This window comes from Gallus gallus, chromosome Z (assembly GCF_016699485.2).
Source record: "Gallus gallus isolate bGalGal1 chromosome Z, bGalGal1.mat.broiler.GRCg7b, whole genome shotgun sequence".
NCBI lineage: Eukaryota > Metazoa > Chordata > Aves > Galliformes > Phasianidae > Gallus > Gallus gallus.
In genome coordinates, this window is record NC_052572.1 from 50830264 (window position 1) to 50857625 (window position 27362).

Genomic DNA, 27362 nt, shown 5'->3' on the forward strand with positions numbered 1-27362 from the left:
AGTATATACTTGCAATTAATTTCTGAATCAGCAGCTCTTGCAATAAATAACCGTAAGTAATTAAATGAACATTAAACTTTCTTGCTACCACAGATAAACATAGCAAACTTTCACAGCAGGCTAAAGGATGGCAAAGAAACAACGCAGCATCAACAAATATTATCCCTACAGTGTACAAACTAAACCCACAAAGGTATCATAAATTCAAAAGTCAAAGTCAACTGAGGCATGCATAAAGACTGAATTATCACTAATTTACTGTAAGTTCCTCGGATCTCCATTGAAGTGCATCATGATTGCAGTGATAGCACATGAATTGATAAAATAACTGAAAAGAAAGTACCACATTAGTTAACTGTACTATTTCATGAACTCTTAGGAAAAAAAAAAAGGCTAAGCAGCACACCATTTTGACTACTTTTAGAAGACTAACAACACTGGCTGCCTTTCAAAGAAATGCACTGCATAAAAATAGTAGTCAGCCTCTAAAAGCAGTTCTAAATTATTGTTTTTTCTTTTTTTTTTTTTAATTCTGTTTTTCTGCACGAGAAAAGCAGAAGTGAGAATTGGTAGGTATCCACTTTACTCAGTTCAATTAGTTCTGAAGATGAAATGACATTAATGAAAAGCAGTGAAAAATGAAACAACGGGCATCCCACCACAAATCCCCTCCCACATCAAAACAGTACCATAATATGGACAAAAAAAAAAAAAGGCAGACAGATAAGATGCCACGCGTTCCATCTTTTCAAAGGAAGGGTGAGAAAGTTTCACTACAGCACACTCTTTCATGTTATCCGGTCACTTCTGATGGTGTCTCAAGCCAAGGACAGATAGCCTCACCCGTAAGTTTTCCTACCATGCAATATCAATGTATAAATATGCATTATAGGTACTTCTGCTTTCAGAAGCTACATGACTACGTGTCAAAAAAGAATTCTGTTATACTAAATACACTCTCCACTCTGAAAATTTTCATTCGTTATCTCTCTCTTTAACCTCTAGCCTAATCATCCCAGAATTGCCATACTACAAGGTAGGATTGGTAGCTATGAGGCGGACATTTTGTTTGAGGACCTGGTGATCTTGAGCAAGCCACAGCTGTTCTATTGGGCCTTGAACTTAAGGTGTGTGAAGTCCATGTATAAGCATGGGCAGCTGGTGTACAGGAATGTGTTGAAGTGTCCCACAGCAGCCAATGCAGGGTGCTGGTATATGCATTGGAAGAGGTAACAGTCAAGCATGTTAGGAGGTGACATATGATTATATATACACTCTGTATGGATAAACCTGAGAAGCGTTAGCGAAAGCAGACATTTTTAGCTTTATTCCAGTTCTGAAGTCCCAGAAGACAAATAAGACAGGAAACCTACTTCATGTGAAAAGTATAAACAAGCAAAAGGGAAAAAACAGACCACAAAAAAAAAACAACAAGGAAGAATAAAAAAAATGAGGACAACTGATAGACTGATTGCACTCTTTCCTCTCCCTTCTCTGGGGAAAAGGTGAGCATGTCAGTACCAATTTATTACCCCAATCTTGTCACTGTGGTGCACTACAAGTCATAAAAACGTCCACAGCAATTGACTAGATTTGGGTAGCTGAGTACCACAGAGAGCTAATGAGCCTTGTGTTCCACTGGACATGAGAGCAGCCAACCAGAAGTGGCTGATGGCTCTAAAGGACACAGGAACTGAGATCACATTACTTCAGAGACCTATCCCAATAGCTGAAAAATGATGAAAATTAATGCCTTCGGGAGAGGGAACAAAGGAAGCCACTTGTGGGATCAGTGATAATACAAGTGGCTCTTACCTACCTTTAGTAGTGAATACATACAGGGCGTGGCTTGCTGGCAGGCAGAAACCTCCCGGACAAGGTAGGTGCAAATACTCGTTAGCGGTTTGTTCACACCATTATTGTGGGGAAGCAGTTACAGTTCCTGCTGATATGGGTACTCCTCCAAACAGTATAGGCTGCACAGAGCATACAGAGATCACCCACACAGCTAAGCAGCCATCTGAGGTTGAAATAATCTTGGCATCCTGCTCTTCATTCAGCTGCCCCACTTGGTGAACAGAAGTATCTGATAAGTACCAGACAACGACAGCTGGCTACTGACCACCAGATCAGGCTGCCTCATAGCTGTAGGACCCAACTGCCACTCTTTTCAAGAGCGGTGTGTCTGAAGCTATGACACAATCCAGCGCTTATCCTCAGCAGTAGAGTTGCTGAGGAACTGCAACTCGGAACTCACCCGAGGCCAGCAGTACATGGTGCTGTCCCCTAGCTTGCCATGGACTGGCAACCCTATGTTTGGAAGACTGTAATATTTCTCCTGCATTATAAATCATTCAACTCTACAGAGAAGGGAAGACTGATACACATCACTTACCTAGACTTCTTCAAAGCCTTTGCCATGGTCTCATGTGACATTTTCAGGGATCTGAAGGGTGAACTATTTGGTGGATTAGAAATTGGCTGAATGGCTGCAGCCAGAGAACTGCAGTCAACAGCTCTATGACCAGGAGGAGGCCTTTGATGAATGGTGCCCTACAGAGGTCTATCTCAGGACTGGTGCTCTTTATCTTCAGCCTGGACAGTGAGATCAAGCACGCCTTCAGCAAGTTTGCAGAAGTGGGACCATATGAACCTAATGAGGTTCAACAAAGCCAAGTGCAAGGCAATCCTAGATACGCACTGAGAGAAGAACTCATGAAAGAGAGAAGGACTTGCGGGTTCTGGTGGACAGAAAGTTAGGCACAAGCCAGCAGCATGCTCTTGCAGCCTGGAAGACCAACGGTATCCTGGGCTGCATCAAAAGAGGAGTGGTCAGCAAGAAGAGGAAGGGGACTGTCACCCTCTGCTCTGCCCTCATGAGACCCCATCTGAAGTGCTGTGTCCAGGTCTGGGGCCCCAAGTACAGGAGGGACGTAGAGCTGCTGGGAGCACAGCCCTGCTCTGGAACTGAAGATGATCAGAGGGCTGGAGCACATCTCTCTAATGAAGAAAGGTTCAGGGAGCTGGGCTTGTTTAGTTTGAAGAAGAGAAGGCTCCAGGAAGACCTCACCACAGTCTCTCAGAACACGCAGTGGGCTTATAAGAAGAAAAAAAATAAAAGAGAGCAAGATTGACTTTCTACACAGCCTGACAGTAGTAGAATCATAGAATGCTCTGGATTGAATAATGACCATCTAGATTCAACCCCCCTGCTATGTGCAGGATCACCAATCACTAGACCAGGCTGCACAGAGCCACATCCAGCCTTGCCAGGAACATCTCCATGGATGAGGCATCCACAACCTTCTTGGGCAGCCTCTTCCGGTGTGACAACAGGAAATGGTTTTAAATTAAAAGGGGAGATTTACGTTAGATGTTAAGGGAAATTCTTCACTCAGAGTGGTGATGCACTGGAACAGGCTGCCCAGAGAAGCCCTCCCACAGCATGGGTATGGAACTACATGATCTTCCAACCTAAGACATTGCATGATGTTACCCATATTATTGTAAGGACTACTGGCCCCATAGAGAAGCACTGAGTGATGCTGCAGGGACTACACAAAATCATGGAAGAACATTCAACCCAAGAAAGTGTAGTAATTTGACAAAGTAGCAAAATTTGGAGGGATAATTCAGCAGGGTTTTCACAGAATGATGTCTGAGTCAACTACACAAACTACTATCTATATGGCAAAAATGCAGACAAAAAGAAGAAATACAGAAGTTCATTAGTCTTTTGCGAAACACTATAAACTGCATTTGATCCAGATACTAAGATTATTATATAGCAAGGAGAAGAAAAAGGAGAAGTCAGAAGAAAGAAAAACAAACAAAAAAAGCCACTTCCCATGAAGCAGCTTTGGGCCACAAACTAGCCAATATGCCTTTCAAGCTTCAAGTTGTAGCATCAAATAAAGCTCACTGGAGCCTATGACAACAAAAGAGACAAGCTAAATACACAGTTGGACTTTTGGTCTTAGAGATTGATCCCATCAGTGCATGGCTAAAAATGTGGGCTGTTTACTCAGCCCTAGCTGCAACAAAGAGTCACCCAAAGAGCCAACGTAACTAATAATAGGGCTCCCAGTTTTACAGTGAGTACTGCCAATTGACAGCAGTCAGTCCACTGGGAAGGCGTAACAGACCAGTACTATAAAATGGAAGAGATGCATTTCTGCACGGCCTCTACTAGCCACGATAGACTAAGTTCTTTTCAGGAAAAAATACCACAGATTTGCCTGGGTAGTAATGACAGTGTCCATCCACAATCTGATCTAGCCACAGAATAAATGCCATATGAGCAATTAACCCAGGAGCAGAAGCAGAATGCACGGTTCAATAATCAGTCAAGAAGATAATGCGAAAGAGAAACTGCAGTGGAAAGCAGCAGCCTTTAAAATGGCTCAGCAAGCTTTGCTAGCCTAACGAAGGCATGGGAGAAACAGCCAATATGTCAAATGGATGGCTGTGGCTACGGCAGTGGAAGAACTGACAGCTAGAGAAATCTTCATACTGACTCTTGGATGGTATACAGCCCTACACTGTAGGCTAGCGACGTTAAGCAGATAACTGGGTAATATACAGTAACCTCCTCTCTAGGGTCAGGACTTGGAAAACACCTGGCCACACCTGGCATACACATTACACTAGAATTCTTCCAAAGAGTCAGGGTTTACAGTTGGCAAGTAGCAACCACCTGGCTGTACTGCCTAATACAACTGCTGACCAGACAGCCACTATCACAAGATCTATGTTCACTAAGGCAATGGTGAGATACTCTCAACTTAATCAGAAAATGGTTCACAGGACAAGCTATCCAGATGTAAACAGGTGAAAACAAGGTAACACGGATTTATCGTACCTCCTATCATTTTTATGGAGCTAGTTTAGTAGATCATACTGATACTTAACTAAAAGAACAACTGTGAATTCTACCTGCACACCCCACGTAGAATGGGTTAACAGTGGAGCAAGCAGTACTAAGTCCAAATAGCAGGGTGAGAGCACAGAGTTTCACCAGTTACCAACTATTGTTAGGCCAACACCACACAGAAAATGTCTACTGTGTTCCTGTCTGAAAATGAAGAGTTTACCTTGGCAGAGGACAGACAATCCTGTTTACACAAGTCTTCATCAGGCAAACTGATCTCTGCCAAAATGCTGGTGCAAGGGCCAGAGGCAATGCTCCTAATCTTGGAACGCCCAGCTGGTGCTCTTTAATACACTCCGCTTATTTCATAAAAGATACTATTTCAATCTGGTTCGCAAGAAGTGGATACCGTACCCTCCCGGAGAAGTCTCTGCACTGCACTAGTCCGCAGCGACACCTGTCGGCAGCCTGTGGATTACACTGATGTGCCAAGCCCCACCTGTCCTCGGCATATTTTGGGGACATCCCCCGGCATATTTGGGGGACAGTGGCTACTCTGGCTGGAACTAAAATACGCATGTTTAAGTAGATGTCTGCGCTGATCAACACCCGGGGGTGCCAGCAATGGGAACCTACGAAATGAGGAGACAGTGGAAGGGGAAGAGAGTGGCTAAGGTCCCCAAGTCTTGATGCTTGCAAAGATGGCCATGCATTACTGACCATTTTACAGTCAGAAAAATTATTTTCACATTCACAGTCAGAAAGATTATTTTCATCATGATTATCATCATAATTGCCCTCAGTTTATATGAAAGAAGAGTTAAGGTTATCTCCAAAATGCCGCTACCATCACAGCTTGTGACTTAGAGAAGATACAAAAGGCGCTCAGAACATCCATTATCCTTCTCCGTGAATTTCTACAACAGCTACACAGCACACAGTTTTGGAGAACTGTTATTTTAAGCACACAGACTTAAACACCCAGCTACGTGTATTTTGCAGTCTCTTATAATGTCCTCGTAGCTAATGTGATAAAAAACAGCCCAGAAAAAAACAGTCTAGTGAAATGACTAAAGTGACAGGCTCAAATGGCTGTGATTAGTAGCACAAAGCCCATCTGGAGGCATAAAACAAAATAGGAGATGTTTTCTTCTTATAAGGTTGGCAAAGCATGGGAGCGCACTGCCCAGAGATAACACAGAGTCCACGTTCATGCACATATTCAAAATCCAACCAGACACAGTCCAAGGCAACCTGATTAAGCTGACCTTGCTTACACGGGGTATAGAGTTGTATATATTATATAACCTCCACAGGCTCTTTCCAATATTTTCCATTCTCTGATTTTGTATAAATTTCACAGGGAGAAAATGATCCCTCTAAGGGATGAAGCAAGAGAGAAAGAAAAAAAACACAGCAGTAAGCATATTTTTGCTGTCAAAAAAGAAACAAGAAGAAATAGATAACACTTTAATTAACGTTCTCATCAACTGTCACAAGTAATAAAAGCCATGGCACATTTTAACTATATTTCCTAGAATTAGGTATCACTGTGAGGTCTTCTGAAAGGATTACCCTAAATTAACAACCCAAAATTAATAATTTTATGATCAAAATACATTAACACTGTTCCAGCCAAAACATCAATAAGCAACTAAAAAGCAAAACCTATTTGTCTAAATCAGGATAAAAAAGATGCATTAAAATCCACTAGAAATCCTGATCTCTCCCACAATGAGATTAGGACTCTTAGCACCATGCAATCCAGTTCCTTAAATCGAGTTCCGGGTACAGCATGCATAAAAAAGAATTAAAATCAACAGAATTCAAGTACTCTCAATCAATGGAAAACCAAGAGTATCTCATGCAAGTTTGAAACAGAGCGCTGGTGGTTTAAAGTGAACTGTTGCCTCCCACCCCCTTCTCCTGACTCCCCACCCCCCACCCCCCCCTTTCCTTATAAACAAATTACTGAATGCATACAGTGATCTAATGAGCTCTGCAGTCTTCTTCACTTCATTCCTTAAAATATTCAGCTTTAAGATCCATGAACCAGATCCAAGGAGAAACAGTCTATTCAAGCAAAATAATCTCTGGTTTCCAGAACCAAAAACAATCCCAAAAAGATAAGCACTGTTGTTGTAGATATAACGTTGGACCATAACAAACTTAAATATCTGCAAAGGTATAGTTTCGCAATGAAATGATTCAACTGAGGAGGGGACAATGAGGAATCTGTGTTCAACAGAAAATTCTGTGGCTTCCTGGAACAATGCAGTTAAGAAGTATAACATCAGATTACGTTGGATTGCGATTGCTTATTAACAAATCTCACAGAGCAAAGCACCCATTTATACCCAGTAATTATAGATGTAATCTGCAAGTATGGAAGTTGGATATCTTTTAAACAGCTGTTAACACCTCACTTCACATTAACCTCACCTTCACTGACCTCATACTTTTCTGCACACTGTCTTGCTACAGTGGACTTATCTACACATAAGCTTTCTCTCTTCCCCTTAGTTCACCTACTTTTCCTTAAATTCTCTTCCAATCTTAGTCACTATTCTCTTCAGAGAAGAGCAATATCTCAATCCTAGCATGAATGGGATCACCACCTATTGCCTAAGTCAATCAACCCTATAGGCTACCTCCAAACTTACTGTGGAAAGTACCACACAACTTTTATTCTTACTGGTTGACCACCATCCTGTAGTTTGGAAATACACCTTGGACCTACTGCTTAGCATCTACATACCTACAGGCAAGTTCACTTCAGTTTTGATGAAGGTGTCTTTAATAAAACAGAATCAAATAAAAGGGGAAATTAAACAGATCGTTAGAGTGAAGAAAAAAATAGAGACAGAAAGAAATGAAAAGTGGATTGCCTGAAGAGACAAGTTAGGAATTTATTTGTTATATTTGGCAGATGACACGGTTGTTCATAAACAAATAAAAGATCCTCTGTCCAGACAAAAAATAAAAATAAAAAAGCTGCAGCACTAGTCTAGGTGCAACTGAGTATATTTTCAGCCCCACCATAACTTGAAAAATTATAAGTTAAGCAAAAAGGAACCACATTTTCCAATGTCTAATCCAGCATTCAAACAATAATGCAGCAACAGAGTTCAATCAACTTGGACTGATTAAAAAAAAATATATATCCTTAATAGTTGTATAAAGAAAACTGGAATGGAATATAGAAGTATGTGCACAGAACCTGCTGAAGCGGGGTTGAACTTATTCTCAGTAAGTCCAGAATATCACAAAAAATCTGGAGATTTTGAGAATGAAAAAAAACACTTTAATTTATGCTTATGCCAACTACACAGACTTTTCTTACTCTTATCTACCATTTTATCAGCTGAAAAGATGTTTCAGGTAACAACACAATAAAAGCTACCATTACATATTCACAACAACAAATAAAAAGTAATTTTATCTATTCCAATTTCACTCTGTCACAGATCTGCTTATACTAATGTCACTGTCTTCATCTGGAATACCAGCTGCAGTCCCAGTCATGATACACAAGAGAGACGCATCCAAGCTGCATCCAGAAGGAGAAAGGACTACTAGGTTCACAGTAAGCTCTTAATTTTCCCAGCAACATCACAGGTGCTAGCCTGGATCACCCAACCTAGAAATAGAAAGTTTAAGACAAAACATGACTGTCCTTTATTAAAAAAAAAAAAAAAAAAAAAAAGCTAGAGCTTGTACAGATCACAAAGAAAGAAGTAAGAAACCAGAACAAATGAACATGAAGACAAATAATTACTTTAGGCTAAAAATGTGAGAAACATTTTGGAAACATGCCAAAAAATAAAAATGATCCAGAGCATGTCCCAGAGCATTATTCCAAGTACTTATACAAACTACCCCAGGTATTTATACAAACTGGGGGAAGAACTCCTTCTGAAGAGCAGCCTTGCAGAGAAGGACTTGGGGATCCTGGTGAATGAGAAGCTGAACATGAGCCAGGAGTGTGTGCTTGCAGCCCAGAAGGCCGTGTTCTGGACTGTATTATGAAAGGAGTGGCCAGCAGGGAGAGGGAGGTGATTGCGCCCCTCTACGCAGCTCTTGTGAGGCCCCATCTGGAGTACTGCATCCAGGCCTGGGGCCCCCAGCACAGGAAGGACGTGGAGCTCTTGGAGCGGGTCCAGAGGAGGGCCACTGAGATGATCAGAGGGCTGGAGCACCTCTCCTATGAGGAAAGGTTGAGGGAACTGCGTTTGTTTAGCTTGGAGAAGAGTAGGCTCCAGGGAGACATGATTGTGGCCTTCCAGTACTTCCAGGGAGCATATAAACAGGAGAGGAACGGCTGTTTACAAGGGTGGGTAGTGATAGGACAAGCGGGAATGGTCTTAAACTGTGACAGGGGAGGTTTAGGTTGGATATTAGGAAGAAGTTTTTCACACAGAGGGTGGTGACACACTGGAACAGGTTGCCCGTGGATGTTGTGGATACCCCATCCCTGAAGGCATTCAAGGCCAGGCTGGATGTAGCTACGGGCAGCCTGGTCTAGTGGTTGGTGACCCTGCATATAGCAAGGGGGTTGAAACTCGATGATCATTGTGGTCCTTTTCAACCCAGGCCATTCTATGACTTTATGTCCTAATATGAGTACAATTTTTTTTATGAAGATTGGAACATGTGATTTACAGGCCTACAACAGAAAGCAAATGCACAACTGATCAAAAATTCATTTGTATACTTGGGGAATAAAAGCAAAGTGATCATTCAGGGTTAACAAAATATTGTGCCTTTAAGAAAAACAGTCACAACTCTTAATAAAAAGATCTCACAAATCTTAAGTGCAATGTGATCCATAATGCATTTCTTTTGAACCAACCTTAGAATCACAGACTGGCTTGGGCTGGAAGGGACCTCAAAGAAATCAAGTTCCAACCTGCCACAGGCAGGGCTCCCAACCTCCATGTCTAATACTAGACGAGGCTGCCCAGGGTCTCATCCAACCTGGCCCTGGTGAACACCTCCACGGATGGGGCATTCACAATCTCTGGGGGCAGCCCAGTCCCTTCCTCTGTAGAGACCTGTACAGTAAATATTCTACTGCCATACAAAGAGCATGAACATACATCAGCACAGACTAAAATAACCAGAGCAGGAGTAAGATGAATAATATATATGCTGCAAATAAAGAAATCGAGAATAATCATGAGATCCAAGAAAGAATACTGATAACAGAGGACCTGGCAGGCTCCAGTGGAATGTACAAGAGCATACCAAACATGGGAAACCACAAATACATGGTATGACTCAGCCTCACCCTCATTCTTCTTCATCAGAAGAGAACATAAACAGAGCAAAGATCATCCTAAATCATTATCAGTCATGAATAACCCAAAAGACACAATGAAGACTTGATGGCCAGCATCCCTTACTCCCTAGTCAGCCTGATGGGATACCATCAGTCCTGATACTCACGAACACGCAAGTGTGAAAAAATGAGTAGGAAAGGATGAAAGACCTATGAGATAATAAATGCAAATGACTGGAACAGGTTCTGTTGAAAGTAGAAGTTATGCTTCTCTCTGAGCAGTACAACATGGGAACTGTTTTCACCTGTTTGACTTCATCAGATTATGTACTCCGTTTGGCTGGTGCAGAACCATATAATGTTAAAACATGCCCTTTTCCTGGAGATAGAAAGAATCAGAGGTAAGAAGTTCAGTTGTGCAGCCCAAACAGCCTGGGTTACCACTTACTGTCTGTCAGTTGCTGCAAATCACTGGTATTCTCTTGCAAACCAGTGGGATTCCCCTAACTGAAAAAAAAAGAGTAAAAATAATGAAATACTTCAGAAAACAGAGGGAGTGAGAAAACCTTTTACTGCAAAAGCCCACAATATGTGCTCACAATGTAATTAGGTGCTCACAACACATGGCACCATGAAGACAGAGCTCTTCCAACCGATGACTGTGAAGCCTCTTCATCAGACAGAGGTCAGGCAGCTCGCTTCTATTAACTGCATCAGAAAAGCTGTCTTCCTGTTGGCATCTCTACATGTACAATCTGCACACATACTTTGAAGACTACCCTTAAATTTTGTTCACATTCTCACAGGAGATAAGAAAGGGGCTCTCTTTGCAATTTGTTTCTCAATTCAAAAAACAAAGCAAAACAAAACAAAAAAATACACGAACAAAGAACAGCGTAATAGAGATTTACATCCAAAGAACAGCAGTGCTTCTAAAGGCAGTACTGATCATGAATTTTGATTCCTGTTTATACCTACGTTACCTACGTCTTTGTCAGTACCTGTTCTTTGCTCACACAGTCACAATCTACATCTCAATTCTGCGTGAGTTCATCTCATACTTCCAGAAACGTGTCATCACCTTACATACAAAGCAGCTCTCCTCAGATCTGTTAGCACATTCTGTTTTAACACAAGTTACAAGATAATCAGTGAAGTTTTAAGAAATAGCGGCACAAAATACCTTTTCATATTAAAACCTCTGAATCGTTCTGTAGGAAGGTAATGAATTGCTATTCAGAAGAAAATGTGTTAGCTTCCTTCAACCTGAGCACAGTTGAGACTGAGAGGACACTGGAAACCAGTCCTTCATTTATCAAAGAGAAATGAGGAGTATTATTAAGGAGTAAGGTGTAAAGTCTCACTGCCCTTCAGCAGCCCAGAGTATTTCAGTGTTACATATTCTCACTGATTGCCTTAAAGAAAACAGATGAAAAGTTTAAGTGAAAAGAAGGAGAGCCCTATCAAGCAGAGGGGAAGAAAGGCTGCCGTTCAGCAAAGTTTTAACCTACACGTATTTCAACCTCTTCCATTTCCTTCAAACTGGCAGCTTTCTGTTGTCAGAAAGTACTTGCCTGGCTCAATCAGTGATCCGCTCCAGACCTCTGTTTGCACCACTGACTGTACGCCAGGATAGCACAATTACACATACAGGCATCCCAGGGGCTTTACTGAATTTTTCATCTCAAATACCAGATATGGCCAGATCAAGTTGCGAGAAGGAAGATGGGCAAACTGCAAGATGACTTTTAGAAGCAATCTTCATTTCATCAAGCCTGTCATTGTCCTCACATATGCAACACTGATACGTCCATCCCCTGCCCTGCGTGAGGGCTGCAGAAGTCCCAACTCTGGGCTCCTTTTGAGGAATGTCCACGCATAAAACAGAAGAAAGGTGCCAAAAACAAGCTCACATTCAGCATGCTTGTATTTCTCACCACAGCTCCCCAGGATCCATATGCAAGGAATCAAGAACAAAGTCCACCTCAAACTGAACATTTTGTGAAATAAACAGCAAGCAGAGAAACAGCATCTGAAGACCTAGATTCCTTGGCATCCTGCTCTATCCGGCTCTCAGTGGGCTGGCAGTTATCTCACTTGACAGTAACGCAAGAGATGACTGTGTTCTGGCTCAGACCCTCAAGCCCTCATGCTGCCAAAGCCTACCTGCAGCATCACCCAAACGGGGGTGCTCAGAGGGCCAAAGCTGAGCCACAAACGCATGCATCAGTTTCAGTTAAAATTTAACTCCTCGTAACTGGGCCACAGCGAAGAACAAACTAAAATGGCATTCTAGAATATCAATAAACTAAAACAAACAAAACAAAACAAAAAAACCCACTCCACTTTATTAAGATTTTGGGATTGAGATGTACTCTTCCAAAGACTACATTCGTCACTGACACTTTCACTACTGCAACACACCTGAAGAAGGGACACTCAAACCCAAAAGAAAATAGAAGGGCCGTCCCTCCCCACTGACATCTCACGGGAAAGACCTGAGGAAGCGCCTGTCTCCTTACAGCTGGACTCGCACCGCTGTGCCGGACACGCAGTCCCGGAGCAGCGGCGAACAGCCGCGCAGCGCCGGTGCCCCTCCAGCGCTCCGGACCCAGGCGCTCCCCGAGCCGCCCGCGGCAGTGCCCGGAGCTTTCGCAGCCGCCCCCGCGCCCCGACTCGCAGCGAGGCTGGGCCGGGGAACAAACGAGCTGCGCTAACCCGCACGGACCGACGCGCGGGACTTCATGCAAGAGTTAAAAAGAAAAAAAAAAAAAAGCAGAATCAAAAAAAAAAAAAGGAAAGAATGAATAAAAAGAAAAAAAAGAAAGGAAAGCCACTCCCAACGAGCGATGGGAGCCATAACATCGTAGTTCAAAATAGCCTCAAGTCTGGAGCACCGCGGGCACCGCTCTGTGCCACCCGCGGCGGGCAGGGCCCCAGCGGTACGGGCAGCGCCCGGTTCGTCACCTCCCAGCACCGTCCCGCCGCCGCCGCTTCACCCACGCCGCCCCGCTCCGCGCGGGGGGCGCTCGAGAAAACTTCGCCGGTGGGGGAGCGCCCAGTCCGGCCCTCGGTCCCAGCGGCGCGGGCACGGCCCCGGCAGCACCGCAGTGGGACAGCAAAGGCGACCCGGAGGCGCCGCGCCTAAGGCGGCTCGGCACGGCACAGCCCGACGAAGAGCAGCGGCACGGCACACGTGCCTGACCGAGAAGCTGCGCAGCCGGGCGGCCGCCGTCCCAGAGATGGGACCGCCTGCCCCGAGACGGCACCGGGACCGGCACCGGGACCGGGACCAGGACCGGGACCGGCCCCGGCCCCAGAGCGGATCCGGGGCGAAGCGCAGGGACAAAGCTATTCTCCTCCCAGCCCCGCCCCGCCCGGCTCCGCTCCGTTCCCGGGCAGCGCGCTGCACGGAACTCACCAAGTCGAGAACCACTGCCCACGGCCACACCGCTTCTCTACCGGCGGCAGCACCGCCGACACCGAGAGCTACCGCGCTCCGCCGCCTCCGCGACCCCCTTCCTGCCGCCGCCCCTCCCCGCCTGCCCCAACGCCCCGCCCCGGAGGCGTGTCCCGGTCGCGTTGGCCCCGCCCCTGCCCGCCCTGCGCGGGGACGCGGTGCTGCTCACGTCGGCCTGCGCGCTGCGGTCGCTGGGGCGGCGCTGGGGCTCCCCGCCGTGCCGCTCCTTCGAAGTGGAGCGCCGTGCACGCGGCTCCGAGTGCCTCCAGGTGCCGTTCTCCGAGCAGGCGCGGGCAGTGCCTAGAACCGGTCGCGCTTGTGCCGTATGAGCTGGCTGGCATTCAAACCGGTGTGCTCTTCGGTTTGAAACAAAACTAGTTGGTCAGGCGTCATTCTGCCACTTCCAAGTTAAGATAATACCTCAGTGTATAGGAAATATTGACTCTGCTCTGAAAACAAGTTTGTGTGTTTGAATCTTAACACACAGACCAAGTTCAGTGCAGTGGTAAAGGCTTTGCTTGTTCATATGAAATACAGATAAACAGAATTCACGAATTCACTCTCGCAGAGTCTGTTCCCTTTACCTGAAATAAGGCACATTACTGGATTTTCAGCCTGGTTTCTAACGCCTGGTCCTTCAGAAGGTGAAAGCGTGGCCCTGCTGGGTCATTACTTCGCCACTAGTTTGTCTCAATGGCATCTTCATTCCCTGACGCAAGAAGTACCGAGCCCTCCAAAACGAAGCGATGACTCACAGCCCCGGCTGCAGTCACACCAGCACATATGTTGCTGTGTCGGGCCTCTCACCTAAGCACAGGTCTTCTTTGTGGCGCTGAGCAGTGTAGCTCCAGCTCTGGGGGCCTCCAGCCTCACCCTGCGCACAGCGGTGCCTTGGAGAGGCAGCTGATGCAGCCAGGGGCTGCCCCCACCTTCTGCTGTGCCACACTACAGGGGTTTCCTATGAGGGTTTCCTTGAAGATACTGCTTCTGATTTTTAAAAAGTTTCATCTTCCAAATTAGAGAAATTAAGATCTCGGCTTTTAATGAATACGCTTGTATTGCGGAAGGCACTCATTTGAGAAGACGCTGCCAACTCCTATTCTTCATTACAGCGTGCATAAAGCAATCCACCCTAAACTTCATGTTTAATGGCTCTCTAAATAATTCTGCTGTAGTTACTTCCATTTGCTTATATTACTTTCATTACTCTGAGTGTTTGAACATCGTTGTTTTTTTTTAAACTTCAGCTTTGCTTATATTGCTTGTCTCTTTGCCAAGTGATTTGGTATTGATTCACAGAACCCACGAAATGAATACACTGAAGTGTGGTGTTTAACTTCTGCCTCCTCATCTATCTTCTGAAATCTGAGACAAGACCTCCCGTGCCCTTTTCTTTTAATGTGATACATCCTAGAGTAGAAAAATAGAGAATCTTTGTTTGTTTGGTTTGGGTTTTTTTTTGCAACTCAGACTGTAGCCCTTAGCATGAAGTGCAGCAAGATAAATGTGCCGCGCACCAGATCCTGTAAGGCTGACCTCACTGTGTTAAAAGTTTGTCACCGCACGTGATTAGGTGTATTCTATAATGACTTCCCAATAAAGGCAAAGTATCCTGATTGTTCTATTACATAAAACATCATTTACTTCAAGGCTTTTGTTGGAAACACAGCGCTGTGGGATTTTCTCTTGCTTGCAGATGTTTGCTCTAGTTCTAGAGGGTTCTGCATCAGGCCCAAGTCAGCAAGTCCTTTAAGCTTTCAGAAAGTGGATACGTGCTGAAGTAGCTCAATTCAAACACTTGAGATGAAAGTTATGTCAAATGACAACATTTGTTTGGTCTTCTTTCAGTCTCGTGTGAGACTCACGCTTGGACTTCCTTGTATGTAGGGAATGGACCAAACTTTGTGTCCTAAAACTTTGTGTTGCGGAAAGTGTACTTGTTCTTATCTGAGAAAGTTTCACTGTGAGTGCCTCAGCTGTGTAAGCAATTGCCACATGCCAGTTATAGGCATTTGAGAAAGTATCGTTTGAATTTTTGTCCAGAAAGCTTTTGAGTCATGAGGTCCCCTTGTGTGCACTTCTGTAACACAGTAATATTGTCCCCAGCAAGCAGCTGTAATAAATATTAAATTGTAAAGGCCAGTAGCATATATCTCGATGACATATTTTAGATAAATAAACACATAAATACATAGTAGACTGAATGACTGTAAGCTCTTTCGCTCCTTGCTTTGAGCATCATTTCCTCTGCGTTTGCCACAGACGCTTATTTTCTTTTTCCCCTCCCTTGTAGGCAAAACAAAATGTCACCCTTCCCTTTTCTCTCTAGAATATATAAAAGCACAGACAGCATATACACTGGAGAGCTCTGTGGTGATTTTACTTTGCAGATGGAACAGCATGCTGGCAGCATAAAGGATGCAAGTCTTTGAAGAGCTCTTTTGAGGATAAAAATCAGCCCATAAACTCCTTCAGGCTGCAGTCTTACTCATCATTATTTCCAAGACTTGTTTAAAACACCAAGATAAATTCCAGTTATTTAAGAAACAGCCCCAATGAGCTGGATATTTATTATATAGATATGCAATGCAGCGCTACACAATGCTCTTCTCATAACGGAATGTAATGTAAAGGTAATGTAAAAAATACCTCAAAGAGATACCTTCCCATTGGAGGTTTATTTTGTCCGAGTGAACAGGGAAGCATATCAGAAATCCAATTACCTCAGCTAGCACCTTTAGCAAAACTTTGCAGATGAAGAAAGCTTTCTGAGATGCTGCTGCTTATATAATAATGCCTTTCCTGTGAACAGAAGGTGTTAAACTTCAGCTCTGCCAGGCCAATACTTAAAAAGTGGTGCATTCATGAAGTAAAATAATAAACTAAAACAATACTGGAAAAGCAAATTAATCATAACTATCTTGTAAAATGACGCCACATTTTACCAACGGTAAGATTTTATGTAAGAATTACATAAGAATGGTTTGTGAGAAGACATAGATTTAGACCAGAAAATGTTTACTGTTGGATCTGTTGTATCTGTTTGGGGTATTGCTTACATATACAACGGTCTTGTGATCTTAGAGTGGAGCATATGAGAAATCTGACATGGTTGATTAGTGGTGCCCCGGTGCAAGTAATTCAATTAGTTGTCATTAATCCAAATGTGCCAACTCAGATAAACATTCTTGAAAACTGTCCATATATCTCCTGAGGCTTTTCATGTGTCCTTACATATCCTTACTCTTGTCCCTTTGCCTCTGGGACCTCTATGTAGGTCTCACTGATTTTTTTTTTTTTTTTCCAAAAACTCTCAGTGGCTTTCCTTGTCTTGGGAAAATAATCATCAGATGTCAGTGATAACTGAAGGGAGACTTGCCAAAATGTTTAGTATATGCAAACCAGATCTTATTCTCCAACTTTAAAACTTCACCTAAGGATTCGGTGTAGGAAAACAGTCGTTCAACATTGATCATTTGATTGTTCTAAGCAGTGACGGATGCTAGATCCCAGATCACCTCTAGTTCCTGCTACACATGACGGAGGTGAAGTATGTAATGAGATTCATCGTTCTAAAGTGTTAATTCTTCCTAGAGCAAGACTACTTGCTTATAGAAGGGGAAGTAACACAAGCTTTAAAAGTGTTTTGAGCAAGTCTCACAGTAGTCCTTTATACTTGCTGGTAGGCTGTGGTAATGCTATGTTATAAGGATTTAAAAAGGGTTCCCATTACTCAGTTTGCAGATGAGATTCAAGAATAGTGCCAGGCTTCACAAAGCTAGACATAGGTGCACTAGTAAGTGGGGAGGCCTGGTGCTTTTTGTTATGAAACCTTGAAAGATGAATAGTTACGGACAGAGGAGATGAAAGAAGAGGAAGAGTAGTGATGCCAAATTGTTCTTTGCATATACATCCGTAATTGACTATATCTATAAATGTTTGTTTGCATAGAACAAGACAAAATCTGTCAGCAAAGTCCACTGAACAAACAATTGTTTAATGTTAAGGCAATTTGTCCTGTGCTAACATTGTTTTAAAGGTAACTGCAGCCAGTGCACTTGAACGGAGAGGCAGTTCTTGAGGGTAGAGCAAATCATACTGTGGTAGATATGTATGAATGAGCTGATTTATGTTTTGAAGAGTGAGAAACAAGCACTGAAAGATAAAAAATTGAAAATAAGTGGCAGTGCTCCGCCATGATTTATCCAGGGGCAAATTTACCAGCGTTGGGCTGGAATTAAAGCAGTTTTGTATGGATTGAGTCACTCATCCACACCTTGCAAAATCCGGATAGATCCAAGCGGATTTACTGTGGGATAACTGATGGTAGGTTTGCTACAAGCTAATTATTACACACAGGCAATACAAAATGACTCAAAAGTTAATGTTCTGGACAAGGATTTAGTCTCAGCATGAGCACTGGGGGACATCATTCAACCATAGATATATATCATGGCCAAGTGTGTATGTGCCATGACAAGCAGTGGGACACTGGATGGCTGCCTGCTCTTACTTTGCTTCACTCAGTGAAATCAATCTTGTGTTCAGAATTCATGCAAAAGAATTCAATTATGACACTGGTAAGAGAAACAGTGAAGTAAATGAATGTAATGTTTATTTAGTATTTTAGGTTTATTATAGACTATTTAAATACTAACTAACTGAGCTTTGCAGCAGCAGTGTAAAGAAGATAAGGCATTTCCTTCCATTTCGTCCATGTTCCACAGAATCTGGTCAACTATTAGTTCTTTAAGACTGAAAATAAAGATACTCAGTTGTGGATATTGAACCAATTAGATAACCTGCCAAAAAAAAAAAAAAAAAGAAAGAAAGAAAAAGAAAAACCACCACGTATTCCTCTTTTATTAAGCTATCATTAAATAAGACTTGGTTAACTCATTTTCCTTTTTCCTCTTTATTCCAGAACTTCTTTGTCCCAGTTCTACAGATACAGAACAAAAGAGTCACCAGCAATCATGTCAGAAAGCAGAGGTCTGGAACTATCTCCCTTTCCCGAGAGGAGGCAGGATCCCATCAGTGTGATGCGTTTGAGTATGATGGCCAAATTACCTGTTCTTGAGAACAGAGCCACCAGTTCAGAGATCCACTTTCACTCTGAGTGACATCTGATCAAAGAACCAGCCATTGTCTGAGGACTCTAAGGAAAGAAAGATAAATAGCCTTTTTCTCAGACGGATTTACTCCAACTGCTCTAAACAAATCCTTAGAACTTCATTTAATCCCTAAAGAAGGACTCATCTTTTCCCTTCTTGCAATGTATTCACTTTCTTTCTTGCTTCCTTCCCTTGTCTCTGATCTTTGCTAGCCAGAAGATTAATCTGGAAGCACCTCTAGCCAGATTAAGAGAATAGCAGGATAAAATGCTGATTTGTAGCAGATAGCCTTTGGGTTAATAATTAGATATGTCTTTACAGAGGTCACTGTCCTTCATGTGAACAGTGATCACATACGCAGAATGATAGCAAGCAACTGAGTGAATTTGGGATATGTGGGGGATGTGACTCCTCAGCCTGCCACCAAAACCAATTATTTCCTTACTCACAGGAAGAAGGCTGAGCAAGATACGTGGACGTACCTGAGATTTCCCCAGCATGCATGACATGCTTTTATCTGCAGCTAGTGAAGCTACATTTCCAGAAACTGAACCTTAACACTTGATCCTGCAACAGACTAGAAAACAACATGAGACTAATTTTTTATCTTGCTATATAATTCTTCTGAAATAATTGGAAATAGTATTGTTAGAGCCAACTAAGTTATTTTTTCATATGTTTTCATTTCTTACGTTGTGGGAGATACATCCATTCTTACAATGTTGCTGGAGTCCTCTAAATATAAACCGAAAGGAGTAGCTTGATTTTACAGTCCATTATAACTCCAGTGTCAACTTAAGTCCAATTGTAAACCACACATTTCCCTGGGGAAATGCTGGAGTAAATATTGGCTAAAATGCAGTTAGTGTTTTTAATACCTGGACACAATAGTTTTTGAATCACATACAGATTTTCTTTTTAAAAAAGACATAAAATCAAGATACTTAGCCCTTGTGAGACACCTGTCTTTGTCATGAAGATTTCAGTATTTTTTCCTGATTTTTGTAGTCCTCTTGTAAATGCTAATACTAATTTTTCTCCTTCCCTTCCTTCCCTCCTTCCCTCCAGATCTGCTAGTAGCCTATCATCCTCATAGTTTATAAATTAAGGAATTATAGCCCTAATTCTAAAATCCAATTCATTCATTGCCTAGATCTTCTGTACTGTATGAGAATATTCACAAGGCAATGAAAACCCAGAACATCAATGCAAACATAACAGATATTTGAAATACCACATTACTTCAATCCCTATTGAATTTCCTTTGGCATTTAGTGCAAATTCCTTAAAGTGAATGAACAATGCAACTGTGGAAATGCTTTTATATGTAAATACTGTGTGCTTTCAGAAGGCATGTTTGTATAAATGCTTTTACTAAATTCCTCTGTTTCTGTATCAAAATGGTGTTTACTTGCATTAAAAAAAAAATAAAAAACACTACATCTTCAGTCAACCTAAGGCAGCAGAGATTTAAAGGCTTCCATGATGGCAGTTAACTGTTATGAATGTAAAGTTCAAGCACAGTTGCAAAAATAGATTCAGACTGTTGATGACCGTCTGAGACTGCCTTAGCTACCAGAAGGACAATCAGAAATAGCATTTTTTGAGCTTTGTCTTTTTTTTTTTTTCAAGGATAGGAGAGAAATTCCTGTCACAGTAAATTTCTTCCATGTTATATACTCCTTTTGGAGGAGCCTAGATGTTTCCACCACAGCCAGTCAAATTTGTCCTGTTTTGCAGATTGCACTGTGTTTCTGATGAGATATTGGAAGTTGTGCTGCCAGGTAGTAGTTATGCCATGGTTCTGTACTGCTCTGGAGGTAGAAGGTAGAGTGATCCTTGCTTACACTGCCAGGAAAACAGTAGAGGACACAGAGCAAGACCAAGAGTACTTAGTGCAAATTTAGTGTAGCATACAAGCTGATTAGTAGAAAAATTAAGTTGCTTAAATAGATTTTTTTGATCTTACGAAAGCAAGTGATGGGGAGAAAAAATGCCTGTGAAAGAAAACTGCTGGTATACTATTTGTCTTACATTCATAGAACCATAGGATTGCTTGAGTTGGAAGAGACCTTTAAAGGTCATCTAGTCCAGCTCCCCTGCAATGAACAGGGTCATCCACAGCTAGACCAGGTTGCTCAGAGCTCCTCTAACATAGCATTGAGTATCTCCAGGAATGGGGCAGCCACTACCTCTTTGGGTCACCTGTTCCTGTTGCTTTAACACCCTTAATGTAAAAAAACATCTGTCCATAAATCCAGTCTAAATATCCCCTCTTTTAGTTTGAAACAATTTCCCCTGTCCTGTCACAAAAGACTCAGCTAAAGAGTCTGTTCCATTTGTTCTTAGAGCCTCCCTTTTGATACTGAAAGGCCACTATCAGGTCTCCCTGGAGCCTTCTCCAAGGCCACACAGACCCTGCTCTCTCAGGCCATCCTTGTAGAGGAGGTGTTCCATCCCTGATATCATTTTTGTGGCCCTCTGGATGCGATACAGCAGGCCCAAGTCTCTTCTGTACTGAGGACGGAGAGGGGCAGGCTCACCTCCCTCAGCCTGCTGGCCACTCTTCTTTTGATGCAGCCCAGGATATGGCTGGCTTTCTGGTCTGAGGGCACATTGCTGGCTCATGACCAGCTTCCCATCCACCAGTACCTCCCAAGTCCTTCTAAGCAGGGCTGTGCTCTATCCTTACAGCCCCCAGCTTGTAGTGATAATGGGGATTATTATGACCCAGGTGCAAGACCTTGCATTTGGCTTTGTAGAACCTCATAAGGTTCACCTGGGCCCACTGCTTGAGCCTGTCTGGATGGCATCTCATCCCTCAGGCATTTTGACTGCACTGCACAGCTTGATGTCCTCTGCAAACCTGCGGGGTCTTGGCCTTCCTGACCCCTTCCCTACACTGCCTAGCAGCATCCCTATACTCCTCCCAGGTTACCTGTCCCATCTCCCACTGCCTGTGCATTTTCTTCTTGCTCTTTGGTTTGGCCAGTAGGTCCTGGTTCAGCCATGTGAGTCTCTTGCCTCCTGACTTCCTACACAGGAGGATGAAGAGCCCTTGTGCCCTAAGGAAAACTTACTTAAAATCTGTGAGCTCTGTTTTGCTCCCTTGTCCTTGAGAACAGATTCCCAGGTGGTTCTGTTGTCCAACTCTCTGAAGAGCTGGAATTTGGCTTTCCTAAGATTCAGCTTCCTCATTTTACTCTTTGCTGGTCCAGTATCCCTCAAAAGCATGAAATCCACTATTGCATGTTCACCACAGCCCAGGCAGCTTCCAATCCTGATGTCACCATCAATTCACTTGCATTGGTGGGCAACAGGTCCAGTGTTGCACCCCCCCTGGTGGGGCTCAAGAAGTTATTCTCAGTGCATTGCAGGAGCCTCCTGGATTGCCTACAGCTCACAGTGCTACTTTTCCAGCAGCTGTTAGGTTGACTGAAATCCCTCATCAGGTTGAAAGCCTGCGATCGTGATGCCTTCTGTTGCTGGAGAAAGAAGGCTTCATGAACAGGCTCTGCTTGATCGGGTGGCATGTAGTAGACACCAGCCACAAGGTTCCCTTTATTGTTTAGGTCTCTAATTCTCACCCACCAGCTTTCATCTTGCTTGTGGCAATTCTTTGGGGACAGCTCTTCATACTCTATTCCTTTCTTGATGTAGAGAGCAACACTTCTTCCCCTCATTTCACGCCTGCCCCTTCTGAATAGTCATCGATAACCACACTCCAGTTATGGGAATCATCCCACCAGGTTTCAGTGATAGCAATCGTGTCATGGTTTTGTAGTAGCACATCGGCTTCCTACTTCTGTTTGTTTCCCAAGCTGTGTGCATTGGTGTAGAGGCACTTCAGCTAGGCAGCTGGCCTTGCCACATTCTTGGAGGATAACTTCTTAATTCCTTTGAAGTGTTTTCCTTGAGTTTCCTGCTGCCTTCTCCTATTATCTCAGTGGTCTCTGGCTCATAGTCATGAGATTTCAAGTATTTTGCAGTGTCGCCAGCACATCTCATGGCTGCATGTTGAGGGCCCCTGCTAGCAGCTTCCCTGTCTAGTTTTGCTGTCCCACACTTTATCATTTAGCTCCACCTTTCACCTAAACTGCACTTTCAAACATTATATCAAAAACGGAAAATGGAGAAAATAGGCATCTTTTGTTGTTGTTGTTTTGTTTTGTTTTTCTTTAATATATAATCTTTCTTTGAAATGTGAGGTATTACTCCCCTCTCCCTTCGAATCTAGTTTAAAGCCCTGTCCATGAGCCCTGCCTGCTTTTCCCCACGGACCTCCTCCCCTCTTTGAGAGAGGTGAAACCTGTCTCATGACTGCAAGCCCAGAGCCTACAGGAACCTATATTTAAGCAGAAATTCAGTATACTTCAGTAGCACATTGTTTCTCTTCTGACCCTAGGATAGCGTGGCTGAACAGGAGTCTCACGGGAAGTGGTTTTATCACTGAATATGGTAGCAGCGCCTCAGTACCTAAGTTTGAATGGCAAGCTGTGCCATGTTCCACAAACAAACTTACTGTTCTTAAGAGAGGATTCTTGTCTCTGTACCTTAGAATATAAAAACACTTTTGCCTTTATATCGACTCTGACTCAGACATATAAACTGTGAAGAAGTGAAATGTTCAGGATGCCTGCATTTTTTTCAGCCTTTCCTTCTATTTTCTGTAGTTTAAATTTAGAGGATTTCCTACTCAGCATGTAGGTATTTCAGGTTACCTTTTCAGTAATTTTTTTTTCAGGTCACCTTTACACTACATTTATTTTTAAGTCACCTGACTCATTCGCTATATTCTATATGAGGCCCAGAGGCTACCTCTAATCTGAAGTTTTAAATTCCACTAAGTGGAGTTCTACACTTAACTTCTAGTTCTTGTCCTGAAACTATAAAATATTGCAGTTGTACAAGTTCTTTTGAGCCAGCCTTCCCTCACTTGAACTTTTTTCATACCACAGATATAAACATGATTTTAGGAAAGAAAATATTAGCTATGTTAAACTACATTTTCTAATAGCAGGCCTGTTGTTTGAGATGGCACAGTGACAAAACACTTACACAATCAGTCTCTTTGTAAGCTTTATACTGTAGTTCATAAAATAAAGTAGCTACATTTCTATTAAACTCTCCTAACAGCAGGGTTGGGGTTATATTATTCAGACAAGCTACCATTAAACTCTTCATTTTAACTGTAGGGGAGAGGGCAGTGGGAAATATGAAGCAGAAAGTTATTCTATTCATAACTATAAATTAATATGTGCATTAGTATGGCTTTCGTATAAGAAATAAAAAAGTATTTCAAGAGAGGTGGTGCCCGTGTTGTACACTGTGCAGTGTTCAGTGAATAAGAATGCAAATATTCACTTCAGGAGCCAGTGTTTCTATTAAAGAAAATTACTAACTGGTTTCTCAAATAAGAATAATAAAACACAAACACTCCCCACTGCCACCACCTCCAAAAAGTAATGAGCAACAAAAAATGCAAACAAACAAAGAAAGGCAACACTATAGCAACTGAGTTAATCTACTATATTTTGAAAATGACCTGAAAATAAACTTAAAGGTTTTTTAAGTAGTCCCTGATGGATGCCAACTTATTTTTTCGCTAGATTTCTGGGAGAGAAAAACTGAAGTACTAGTTTCTGGATTTTCTGCTTTACCAAAATAAAGTCTACTTAAGGTGAAATACGTAGTTCTGTGCACACGTTGCACAAGAGATTCAAGAAAGCCTGGTCTCACTCCCTGAAAACACTTAAGCACTGACTTGATAAGAATCCTCACTTATTCTTTCCCGCAAGCTCTATCTGATAATGGCTTTTAAAATATACAAAGAGTTTGTGAAAACATGGTTGCTTTCAACAACTATGGAAGCAAATGCACAGTCATAATTTTGCTGATAACCTTCCAGTCACTTCCATGTCTTTGCCTCTTAGAATGTACTAAAGCTATCAGTCTGTTTATTTTTGTCATCTTTTTTTTGTTGATATTTGCTTTTATGAAACTCGGAATTATCAGAAATGTGTCTCTTTCCAATGCTATGGCTGTTTCGGAAGTTTGTTGGAACACTGTTAGCATTATCTTGTTAAAGAGACGTGGAATATGTCATATTCCTTCATGTCCTACACAAACGTCTTTTCATTAATGTGAAAACTCATTACATTACATAACATTGTAATAGACTAATGAATATCCAAGTAAAACACTCAGGTCTTCCTAAAGCTTTGAGGAAGCTGAAGACTTTCATTAGTAGGTTATCCACAAAGTCAGCTGCACTCAGTGAAGTGAGCTGTCATGAAAGAGCACATCACTGGAATAAGGGGATTCAGAGTCAAAGATAGTGGCTAACCTGTCTAAAAGGTATATGCCCAAACTCATTCAGATTTTGCCATGTTAGGTACAGCTCATACAAGGTAATTCAGTTCCAAAATTCCATGTGAATTTATACTTGTGTACTTCTGTGTTGAAATGAATTTAAATAATGTTTGTTCATTCATTTATTTATTTTCCCAGGAATTACCTGGGCAGGTTACTTCAGGCATCCTTCTGATACCACATCTCATGGTGTGAAGACAGTCAACAAAAAGTAAATCCATCAGGTTCCAAATGCATTTTTAATACATACTCTTTCCTTATTTTTGGTACTTGGAGGTGAGCAGAGTACTACTACTATGTGTATCCCGTAGACATATGTGTCAGTACAGTTTATTTTACATAAAATAGTAAAGAAAATGAAAATATTCACAAGAACAGTAATTCGTAGGTAAAATTTTAATATCTTGTTTGTGAAATCTTCATTCATACAGAATCATGGCGTAAAAGAGAGCCCAGAAAGTCACCTGTCCCATTACACTGCCTCAAAGCAAGATCATGTCTAAAATGAATACTTTTTCATTTAAGTACTTTTGCAGGTTGTAGCCAGTACAATTTCACAGATAAATAGCGTTCAAACACTGTGCTTTAATGTTCTGAATTTCATGGAAATTTACAACTAATAAAGGGAGCCAGTGATTTAGGATGATCTTCAGCAGATACAAACCGGCAGGTGACTTCCCTGATCTTAGTAGATGTATGTCACAATCTACCATGGGATGGTTTGACCTATGACGCATAAAGAAAAAATGAACAAACAAAAAAAAACCAAACTTGATAAGCTGCCTCTGGCAGAGGTCTGGACAAATAAAGATATATATTTTTATTCCCTTGTATTGGTTTCCCTTCACCAAAGAAAAATCAAATAAACACTAAATAACCAAGTATTCCTTGAATAAATATTCATGCCCCAGGGAGTGCAGAACAGCTGCTTCCCCTGATGGAGACCTTCATGGTGCATCTCAGGATTTGTCTGTGTTGATCAACACTGCCTCCAGGTTTGTTCTTCCTGGTGGTAGATCTTCTCACTTCAAAACAGATCCTGTATGGGAAGGAGGATACAAAGCTAAGTTTGTACATCAAAAATCAGAAAGCAATTCCAGACAGCTTAATTTGGAGACAGCCAAAGAAAGGCACGGTAATGAAAGAAAAAGGAACATATTTTGGAGATATTTTATAACTGTTTCTAATTTTTCAAGGTATAGAATCATAGAATCACCAAGGTTGTTAAAGACTTCCGAGATTATCAAATCCAACCATCCACCTATCATCACTAAACCATGTCCCTCAGTACAACATCTAAATGTTTCTTGAACACCTCAAGGGATGGTGACTCCACCACCTCCCTGGGCAGCCCATTTCAGTCCTGACCATTCTTTCGGAGAAGAAACTTTTCCTGATATCCAGCTGGAATCTCACCTGGAGCAACGTGAGGCCATTCCTTCTGATCCTATCTATGGTTATTCAGGAGAAGAGGTGGGCCCTCACCTTGCCACAACCTCCTTTCAGGAAGTTGTGAAGAATAATAAGGTCTCCCCTGAGCCTCCTCATCTCCAGACTGAACAGTCCCAGCTCCCTCAGCCGTTCCTCATAAGGCCTGTGCTCCAGACCCCTCACCAGCTTCAATGCCCTTCTCTGGACACGCTCCAGGGCCTCAGTGTCTTTCTTGTAGTGAGGGGCTCAAAACTGAACACCTTGTGTATTCAAGGTGCAGCTTCCCAGTGCTTAGTACAGATGAGGTCATCTCCCTGCTGCTGCTGGAAACGCTCTTTCTGATACAAACCAGGATGCCATGAGTCTTCTTGGCTTCCTGGGCAGATGTATATTTTTAAATATATTTTTCTGTCTGTCTGCTCTTTCTTTTACCCTTTGCCAGAGACTGAGGCTCCACTCTGAGAATACAGGAGATTTTCAGATAGTTTCATCTGCAGATTGACGATCCATATGTATTTACATGATAGAGATTATGTAAAATAAGGCAGATTTTGTCATCCTTGCAATGGCAGGCTGCAACACAGATACACTTTCTCTATGTAAGTGCAGGAAGTCAGCAGTGTGCCTGCCTGAAAAGAGAAGAAAGTTTAAACAATTACCAGATTGTAGTAACTGACAGAAAAGAAAGAATATCTTTTCTTAAGGTAAAGAAATGAACTCCAGAACATCTGCAACTCTCTCTCTTCTGCCTTCCTTGAAGTTTGTTCCAAGGGCTCTGAAGTTTGGCCCTATTAATTAACTTTTGAAAACAACATAAGAAATAAAGACCACCGC

At 42.4% G+C, this 27362-nt stretch overlaps 1 protein-coding gene across 11 annotated transcripts in view; it reads right to left on the minus strand.

Moving 5' to 3' along the window:
• PAM (peptidylglycine alpha-amidating monooxygenase) overlaps positions 1-13691 on the minus strand; it is a 129190-nt gene extending 115499 nt beyond the window's left edge. For all 11 annotated transcript variants that reach the window (XM_040656387.2, XM_040656383.2, XM_040656382.2 and 8 more), the window contains exon 1: positions 13573-13691. The gene's annotated coding sequence lies outside the window, so the exon portion shown is untranslated. The remainder of the gene's footprint in view (positions 1-13572) is intronic.
• Between the last annotated feature and the right edge of the window lie 13671 nt (positions 13692-27362).